The sequence below is a fragment of the Columba livia genome, chromosome 2 (genome assembly GCF_036013475.1).
Source record: "Columba livia isolate bColLiv1 breed racing homer chromosome 2, bColLiv1.pat.W.v2, whole genome shotgun sequence".
In the NCBI taxonomy this organism is placed as follows: Eukaryota; Metazoa; Chordata; class Aves; order Columbiformes; family Columbidae; genus Columba; species Columba livia.
The window spans coordinates 105,239,466-105,249,587 of record NC_088603.1 but is presented as its reverse complement, the minus strand read 5'-3'; positions in this window follow the sequence as shown (position 1 = coordinate 105,249,587).

The following is a 10,122-nucleotide window of genomic DNA, read 5'->3' as shown; positions in this document are numbered from 1 at the left end:
GTTAAATGCCACTGTTTGCCATGGAACACATTCAGTGGAAAGCCAGAGAACAAGTCTAACGTTTGAGACTATCATTCAACACTAGCCGTACAAGGATAACCGCCTGCATGCTCAGAGGAAGACTAGAAGTGTGCTGTAGGTAGTGTAACCTGTACACAGAAAACCTGATTCACTAATATGATCCAAGCTTGATTAAAGATTTCCTGACCTTATTATACTGCTTTTTTCTTCAAAGGTAGCTGTTGTTAACTTAGATATTTCTCAACAGTACAGAGAAGCTCTAACCTTCTATTGAAAATTCTGTAGAATTATATGCAATGTTTTCTGCTAAAGATCTGAAAAGCTCAAAAAGTGCTATAGAATGTATGTGATTTTTCAGTGCATTTTATTGTAATTGTCTACCACATTTTTGTCTCTCTTTGTAACATTTCCTAGACTTTTTATAATTGATGATTGAGTCTTTTCCATTGTGTGATTCTCTTAAGGAAAAAAAAAATCCCCAAATATAATTTAAATATTAATATAAAACAATAATAAAAATAATATTGTTCTTATTGTGCTTCTGGGAAGATCCAAATGTTTCTCATGCCTTCAGATAGAGATCTAAACTTCCTCCATTTCTTTAGTAGAAATCTGTAACCAAATATGTATATGAAGAAATACCTTAATACCCTATACTATTATAAACCTAGAAAGACATTTGCATTTCCACAGTTCTACTAATAACTAGCATTTCTTTTAGAATTATAAGGCGAAAACACTTAAAATGTATATAAATGTACCTGAGTACTGAGTATTTTTCATGAGTGAAGTCCCCAGGTTTATGAGAAGAGCAAAAGAGTAAATCATTTTAGAAGGAGTCTGAAGATCAAGTATTCAATTAAAAAAAAAAAAAAAGAATCTTTGAAAGCATAAAATGTGATTTTCATTTGGAGTCTTAATTCACTGGACATTTCACTGGTTTTCCACACCTAAAAGAATGCCTCTATAATGTCTTCAAAACTCTTGTTCCATCCCTAAATTCATTGCTGAATTTCTGTTCCGGTGAAATTCTTACTAACATCAGTATTTGGAGTCACTTAAGAAAGCCTTTACCTGTTCACAGTTGTCTTCACTAGACTCTGCCAGTAGCGCAATGAAGCATGTGTCCTTGTGTTATGTGTCCTGAATGATGAAATAAACTTACTGTCTTCACAAATAAAAGAAAGGTGCATAACAAATGGATAAAATACCCTGGAGTAGAAAGATAAGTGATCTTCTCTTAATTTCTAATTCCGGAACCCTGCTTGCTAGCCATTCTCTCATATACTATAATAAGTATAGCATAAAAACAGTCTTGAAAATTATATATAACTGTCTGTGTCCAAGGAGTGTAAAGGAGGACTGGGTCAGCTGGTTTTGTAATTGTTTTCAGTTAGGTGTTTTTGAGTGGTATCTATTAATGATTGCTCTTGGAAAAATATGCCTCTAAGTAAGTAAACAGTTGAATTAAACATAGGTTGAAGACCCAGACTTTCCTTAGATGTACACTCAGAGTGACCCTAAGCAATAGTGCCCTTTGCAAACTGAAAGAAAATCCTGAGGGAAAAGACATCTCTAGTAAATACATGATCAGAAATTATGCACAACAACATAAGCAGGAAAAAAAATATTAAGCCCTTCCTGGAATTCAGTTTGTTTTGTAAACCATGCTGAGTTTCCTGCTGGGTAGAAAGAGATGGGAAAAATAATCTAGAAGAGTCAGATGACTCGACATGACTTAGTATTTAATGAAGACAAAAATAAAACAAATAAGCATGAAAAGAAAATTGGAAGATCAATTTTCTGTGGGCAATAAATTGCAATTTTTTTTGAAGCATAAACTTAGAAAATAAAGAAAAATAAATAATGAGAGCATCTAGATTAATAAGAATAGTGATAAGCCAAGATGATTATAGTATTTTGAAAATTGCTTTCCAGCACTTTCTTCCTTTATATGTTAGAATAAAAACCTATAATTTTTTTGCCAATAGACTAGAAAACAACAATTTTCAGACATCTGACGCTACAGTGCTTGACAAAAAGAACAAAACCAATCCTGACTGAGGATGAGATGTTACACGACTGTGTTTTAGAATTTTGGGGTCACTGAGTGAACATACATATGTACTATGTATACGTGGGAAAAAAAATGCTATGTAGACAGAGAATACAATTAAATTCTTCTTGGTATTACTGATATTATTTTTTCAAATTAAATTATGAAAAGTTATTAAGTTATACAAAATGCTTTGAATAAAACTCTGTTGAATGTTGACTTATGCTGGATCTTTTTTTTTTTTTCTCTTTTCTTCTCTTCTTTCAATATAATGCAATCAGACATTCCAGATACCAATGGACCTTGTTAATGACCACCTATCTTCCAGTCTTTTTAGTAATCAGGGGCTATGGCCCTCACTTCAGAAAAACTGGAAACATGTAATTAATTTTGCGTGGAAACTAATGATGACCTTAAGTAAATGAATTTGAGCTCTGTTAAATGTGCTAGGCTTCACCTACACTGCAAACTATGTCTGTTTTGAAGTTATCAAATCTGATTTCATGAACATGACTCCATATCAGCTGAAGGGATAAGCATGTATCATTCCTATGTTTCTTTATTATTAATTCAATTTCCACATAAATAAAATATACTATGGACAACTGGTCATGATTTATCAGTTTTCCAATGAATGAAAAATTTGGGCTTTCCTGTGGTATGTACCAAATAGGGTAGTAAAGTTACAGCTGTAGAAATTCAAACAGGCAAATCATATGGAAAAAACAATCTGCCTGATCTTTTGGAGTGTAATGAACTGTTGCAAACACAATTTAATTAAAACTGGTTTGCTTCTTACCTGGTGTTTCAGGAAGACACCAATGTGGACAATAATTCATCTTGTAGTTTTCTTATTACCCCCATTTGGGTTGTTTTTCTCTGTGTGTTTACTTTGTTATCCTATGATTATCACATATTGGTTACCTTAATCACATAAATTAGAATTATCTTCCTTAAATTCAGTGGCCCCAGGTTACATTGTTATGAAGACCATAGTGAATCGCTGAGTTGAATAAATACTTTGTCCTGTATTTGCATCATTCAGGATGAAAGAGACTTCTATAAAAAAGTTACAAGATCAGTTGAATGCATAGGATACTTTAAAAAAAAAACCAAAACAGTCAAAACACTTAGTTTAAAGATTTTCTAATTTTTTGAGTACTCCATTTGATAGAAATAAACAGTTTATTTACTCAATACATGTCTTATGAACATAACATGTTTTATGAACATCTAGTGGTCCTGAGAAATTCACAAAGTGTTTTGTTGAGACTTTTGCAAGAACACTGTCTTTGGCAAAGGGTAGTGGGGAGTGAAAGTGAGAGGAACAGGCTGCTGAGCTGACTTGTATATTTCAGCCATATAGTTCCAAGGTCTCAGATGTTTGCAGGAGAGTGCAAAGGGTTCTCAAACACCTTGTACCATAGGAGAAAGACACCTGCAGCTACCGTATCAAAAGTCACTTCGTAGGTTTAGAGAAAGTCTGGTTAACTTGTAAATTTTTTGTAGGATGGACACTTTACTTGGGCCAGCCTTGGGAATATCTCTTATCTCATACAACAGAGTTATGGTGCTCTGAGTTATTTCCTCGGTGCTAATGTGTGGGAAAATCCCTACACTTTTATCCAGTAATGAAAGGAGTGCCATACAACGGTTCAAGCGTATTCCAAGACTGAATTTTTATGGGGTAGACCGAGTTTGATTCAGGTTCAGCCATTAACTTCAATTTACTAAACATTGCCTGATATTTTTAGATAACAATGTCTTTCAGCTATGTCAGAGACATAGAAGAATCATGCCTTAAACATTGTGACCTAGTAGCAGGAGATGAGACATTCAGGATAAGTTGAATTGTGATTTACATACGGAGGACAAGCTAACAAGCCACAGACAAAGACAGGCTGGCTGATAGTAGGAGGTGGGGGACATGCCAGAGAGCACGTAGCTCCATCTTCTGATAGGCCCAGCGTGGCATAAAGGGAAAAGCTGAGGCCCTTCAAGATGACCCAAGACTTGTCAATCTTTCATAATCACACCGCAGACTTTTTGATCTTTCGCAATAACAGCTCCGCAAAAGACAAAAAATTACGCAAGCAGGCAACCCAGAAGGCTATAGAAAGGCTCACCTATACCAGCACTGGCAGGGAACCCATCACCCTGAGGACCACTCCTCCTGGCAGTCTCGTCGCAGGAACCGAACCAGCCAGCTAAGGATGCTGCACTCCCAAACTACAACCCCCAGCAGCCTCGTCGTGGGATACTGGAGGCCACACATCACTGGACCCAGACTACAAGTCCCATCACCCACACTGAGGAGCTGTAAGGGTGGCAGAATCCCTCACTTCCTCTTTTCCTTTCCTTTTTGTTATTTCTTTCCTTATCTTTTCCTTTCCTATATTCCTTTGCCTCTCCTTCTATGAGTAGTATAATAATATAACGCTCACCAACCCACATGTGTCGCAAACCTCTTTTATGTAAATCCTTTTGCTGTTACAATGTTCACCAATTAGACTTAAGCAATGTAAATCTTTCTGCCGCAGAATCGTCTGCTAATTGAGCTGAGCTGCAAAATAAAAGGTGTTGCTTTTCTTGTTTACAGACCTTAAGTATTGTATATACTGTTTTACAACTAAGTGGACCCATGAACCTGAGTCACCTCTCCCCTCACTCATACCTCTGGGTGGGATGTGACAAGCTACAAGGCATGGCTTCAGCACATCTGAACTGAATGGAAGATATGTTGTCAAGAACCTTTTATTGATTAAAAATTTACATGTTATTATCTTGAATTTTTGGTATTACTATGTAGATTTCAACAAAGGCACACAATGCACCTAAGAGGTTACTTTGCAAATACCAGTATAACATAAAAATGCAGGAACTTCAGCACAAACACTTTAAATATTTTTTTGAAGGTCATAACAAGCCAGGAAGAAATAGAACTGAAAATCGAATCTGCTTACAAATCTGTGTTTCATTTTCTAAGGAAAAAGATTTTATTCTGATGTCCTTTCCTAGTAAAGTAATATACTCCTCATTAATTTTAAATAAAAGATGAAAGCTCTATGTCCCTTCACACTGTGGTACAAATGAAAACATTAATAAAATACAATGTAGAAAGGGAACATAACATCAGAAATAATGCTCCAGCCACGGGGCCTTCCTTGGGCTGTAGCAAAATATTGAACAACATTAGATTAGTGTTCCTTCTAATATTTTAATTTTTTTTTTGTTTTTATTTTTTCCCCCTGTGCATCTTAAAATTCCATCTTCAAAGGGGTTGGGAACTTGGTCTCTTGAGTCCAACAAAGAGTTACAATTCCCTTAGTAACACTATGCCTCCAGCCTTCTACTCAAAAGCAATTTTCATTTACATTTAAGTGTTCCTTACCAATAAAGCACATCCATCTGATTTTCTCAGTTTTTATTTGTTGACCCCTTAGAAACAGAACATAAGCATATATTGAACTTTGAAATAAATTCACTGTTTGTTTGGTTGTTTTTTCAAGTCCTTTTTGTTTGCTTGCTATTGTTTTCAGTGAAACAGGTATTATGGTGCTTTGTTGGAATACAATCATAGACAAACTGCTACTATGGACACAAGATAGCAACTCCTATTAAAAAAAAAGTTAAAATAATTGTGTTATGCCTAAATCTATTTGGAAAAAAAAAAAAAAAGGTCAATAAAAACTAAATGTAACAGAAAACCAGAAAAGATTGAGTAACTGTGACCTATTCAGCTGTATTTGCCTCCTTTATGGTCTCATTCTTCTATAGATTTTTGAAATATTTCCATACAGATCAATATTTTGATTCTGAAAACCAGATCTGTGTTACCTTCAGAACTGTGCTTGAGGCTGAGTTTACATTTACCTGTACTGGTTGGATAGAAATAAGGTTTAAGAGACAGTCTTAGGGAAAACTTCCAGCCACAGCATATGGAACGTGGAGTGGTAATTTTATATAAAACATAACACAACTTATTTTTCATTCTTGCTAAGTGAGTCATACCTTATCAGCATGGTTCAGTCATTACGCACCTATTGCATTTTGCAACCTTGTTACATGGCCAGCTTCAGGCAGGAGGATCCCATAAAATTACAATATTTATGCATCAAGACACAAAAGATCATTCATGTGTGCACGACATTATAGATTGTGTTTACAACTTGGAGCTACAAACATCCTGATGCAGACATACAGATTGCAAGTCTCAGTGGAAGTTTTGTCCATACTACTTGTCTCACTCCATTCAGGCTTGCAACCTACATGCTAAAGGACTAGTTCCAAAATCTTATACCATTTTGGAGGTGTGTGAACAGGATTTTTTCTTACTTAACAACTGATAACAAATACTCTTTTTTCCTAAAAACTGTGTCCTGTCTCACTCAGTGGGGTGAGAGCAGAGGTAGCTTTTAAATACTCCGTGGGGTAACTGGGAGTAACAACAGTTGCTCAAGAGGTTCAATTAAATCACAAATTTACCGAAAACTCAGTGGAATTACAGTGAATAGTGGCTTGGTGGTGAAAATTTGCAACTATATCCTAAAACTTCACAAGACTTCAACAACAAAACTCACGATGTTATTACCCACACGTGAGCAAAATGTAGTTAGAGAGAAAGAAAGAAGATAGATTTAGATACCAGAAGAAAGGTAAGATTTCACCACTGCAAGGGTCCATTGATCCAGCAATGATCTCTGTAGCTTTCTTGTTGGTGGGTGTAATGAAACTTCATTGCTAGTGTCCGGAGTGAGAAGTTTTTTATACTTTAGTTCATTTGAATGCAAGGTAGGAGAGGGCAACTCATCTCCTCCCTCTACTCGCTCATCATGCTAATTAAGCATGATATTCCAGAAATGGGTTGGAGGTTCCAGAAGTGCCCAGAAGTGAGGTGGTTAGTTCTCTAGGGGTAGCTGGTGATTCATTATTTCCCCTAGCTGGTCAGTGATCGCTGAATCACCCTGCCTTTGTTCAAGCCAAATTAAGGCTCAAGGAAGAGATACAGTTAATGAAATCTTTGTTTTGCAAAGAATAGGATGGCCCCGAGGAAGACATAAGTCTTGCCTCCACAGTACTTATCTCCTCCTCCCTGCCACAAGTTGTAAAAAAAAAAGCTGTTTAAGACATAGCAAGTTGCATACCATGTCCACCACAATTTGTGTTGACAAAGTTCTGAAGTGCTCTTACAAGGTTTGATACTTTGAAAGTTTTGTATGACTTGAAGAGTCTAAACAACTCAGTATTTTAATCACAAAGTAAAGAATGAGAAGGTAAAGTGGCATCTCTATAAAGAGATGGGGTCTCTAATATATTAACAAAACTATGGCAGTGTTAATGTGTAATCTGACTTTCAGAATAACCTCTATCAAAAAGACTAGATCATTTTACTTGGATCAAACTATTTTTTTTCCTTGGGGACTGGAACTTGGATTAAGAAAAAAATTGGTATTAATTGTATACCGTTTATTTCCCTAACAGCTTGGAAAAACTGAGTTCTCATGTGTACTGGTCAAGCTGAAAGTCAAATTTTCAGGATGTTTTTGCAAACACAGCTTATTTACATAAAGATGCACGTACTCCTCTTGATTTCTAATGGTACACTATTATCTAAAAATGCCAGGAAGCAAGCCTGTACTGCAAAATCATTAATTCTCTCCTGGCCTGGGTGTTGCACCATTTCAGTTGTCCTGAAAGTAAAAACTAGGTCTGAATCAAATGACAAGATTGTTCCTAACAGAAAATGTCACACAAAAGGCTCAGAAGATATATCCATCATTTTGTCTTCTTGTTTCCCTGAAGGCCTTGTACATACATAGTCAAAGTTTTTTTGTGGTGGCTTTTTTTTTTTTTTTCTTTTTAATGCTTTTAAAATGTGAAGTTGTTGAAACAGACATTTTCATTTGGATTGCAATTTCTTTACTATTAATTGCAACATGAACTCAGTGATGACTCGTCTTCTAGGAGCTATGATAATGCATTTAAAAGTACATTTGTAAAATGGAAATTTATCTCTACACATGTATCATAAAACTGCTGTTGCTGCCAACAACACACTTAATTGTGCATGAATTAAGAGAAGAATTTTGAAAGTAGTGCCAAATGCAGCCAAAGACCAACAGCTCTACAAAAGCAACAAATCTTTATTTCTTGAAAAGAAAAAAAATTTGTATGTGTTCAGGTTTAAAATGGTAGGTGCCAATTTCTTGATTCTCAAAGAAGATAAATAGTTTTCCTAGTTTTTTGGGTTTTTTTCTCTTTTGCTTTTTATATATTAATATCACATCATTAGAATAAACACAATTTTGAAACTAGAGAATAGAAAGGTAGAAATAGGCTCCCTGAGACAGGAATATTAGAAAAGAGAAGTGACTTACACTAATTTTTTATCTGTAATTTCTGTATTAGATTTCATCAGTCTCTGAGTCAGAAGGTTTTTTTATTGGTTGGTTTTGTGTTGTTTTTTTTTTTCCCCTCTGACCAGCAGATCCATGTATGCCACCAGGTGTATGAATTTCAGGCTGCATAATTTCTAACTTTAAAAAAAATTCCAAAGACCACGCAGTAAACACTTAGCTTACAGTTTTGCCAGCTACTATAGAAACACAACACAGCAACAGTTTTTTTAATAACTGTATTACCTTTTGTGTTGATGCACAAAAAAGCCTTCTTTGCTTAAAAGAAAAACTGCTTAAACTGACAAAAAATTGAGGGAAGGAGAGGAAATTATATATGTCCATTTATTCCTCAAATGGTTACAGAATTAGCCATTACATGGTAATTTTAGAGTTGCCAATGAAAATATCTTTAGAATAATAGCAACCACTGCTTACAAGTGTCAGATGTTCTTTATTGGGAGCCAGAAGAGAGGAAAAAAATAATCTACCACCAATCCACCCCATAAAAAAATACAAAACAAGCTCTCTCTGCCCTCACTTTTTGTGATAGTGCTTAGACATAAAACAAAGGACTCCAAAATAGACAATTTTAATAGAAGCCAGTATTTTATATGAAAAGTGAGCACTCACAAGCCTTCCATCAAATTAATTATCTGAAATTCATAAATAAATTACTGAAAATTTCCCAACTCCTCTGTACATTAATGATGTCACTACTTGGGTCTCATGTCTAGAATTTGGTGCTAATGATTTATTGCCAACATGAATTTGGAATTTAGCGTATGAAATCAAGACCTTTATAAATGACTTGAAATACACTTCAGTGAATGCCAAGTTAGAGCTAATTATTTTCTTTCTTTTAAATCCCAGATAATTTTGCAGAATTCTGTTAAGCTTGAAATATGATCCTTTTACAATCTTGCATCAGAAAAGTGTATTCTAAATGTCCTCTTATTTTTTTTTCATTATGCACTATTTTAACATATTATTGTGTTAAATTGTACAATAAACTAATTGATGTAGGACTGATAAAGGTATTCCACTTGCCTAAATGTATCAGAAACAGAAAAAAAATTACAGAATACTTCTAATTCATGAGCCAATTTAAAGCAAACTTACTCTATTCCATATGAAGCAGGAAAATTTTATTTAACCTGTTTTACAGATAGGAAAATCAATCAACATTGTCTCAAAATCACAAACACTCCTCTAGAGGCTTGCAAGTTGACTTGTGTGAGATTTTACTGTGAGACTGGTATTTAAATAAAGTAGAAGATAGAGCATAAGTGAAAAGTAAAATCTTGTATCAACCGATCATAGAAACCATTTCCAGGCACATGAGGGACAAGAAGGTGATTGGGAGATTTGATGTAGTCAGCAGGTACTCACAAAATGGAAGCCCTGCTTGACCAGCATGATAACCTTCTACAATGAAATAAGTGTCTTGGTAGATGCAGTGAGAGCAGTGGATATTGCATACTTTGCCTTCAGGAAGGGGCTGAGTCCTCTTCCACATCTTTAATGATTTGAATAATGGGGCACCCTCAGCAAGTTTGTGGATGGCATAAAGTTGGGAGGAGTAGCTGATATGCCAAGAGGTTATGCTGCCTTCCAGAGACACCTTAACAGGCTGGAGAAAACAGTGGA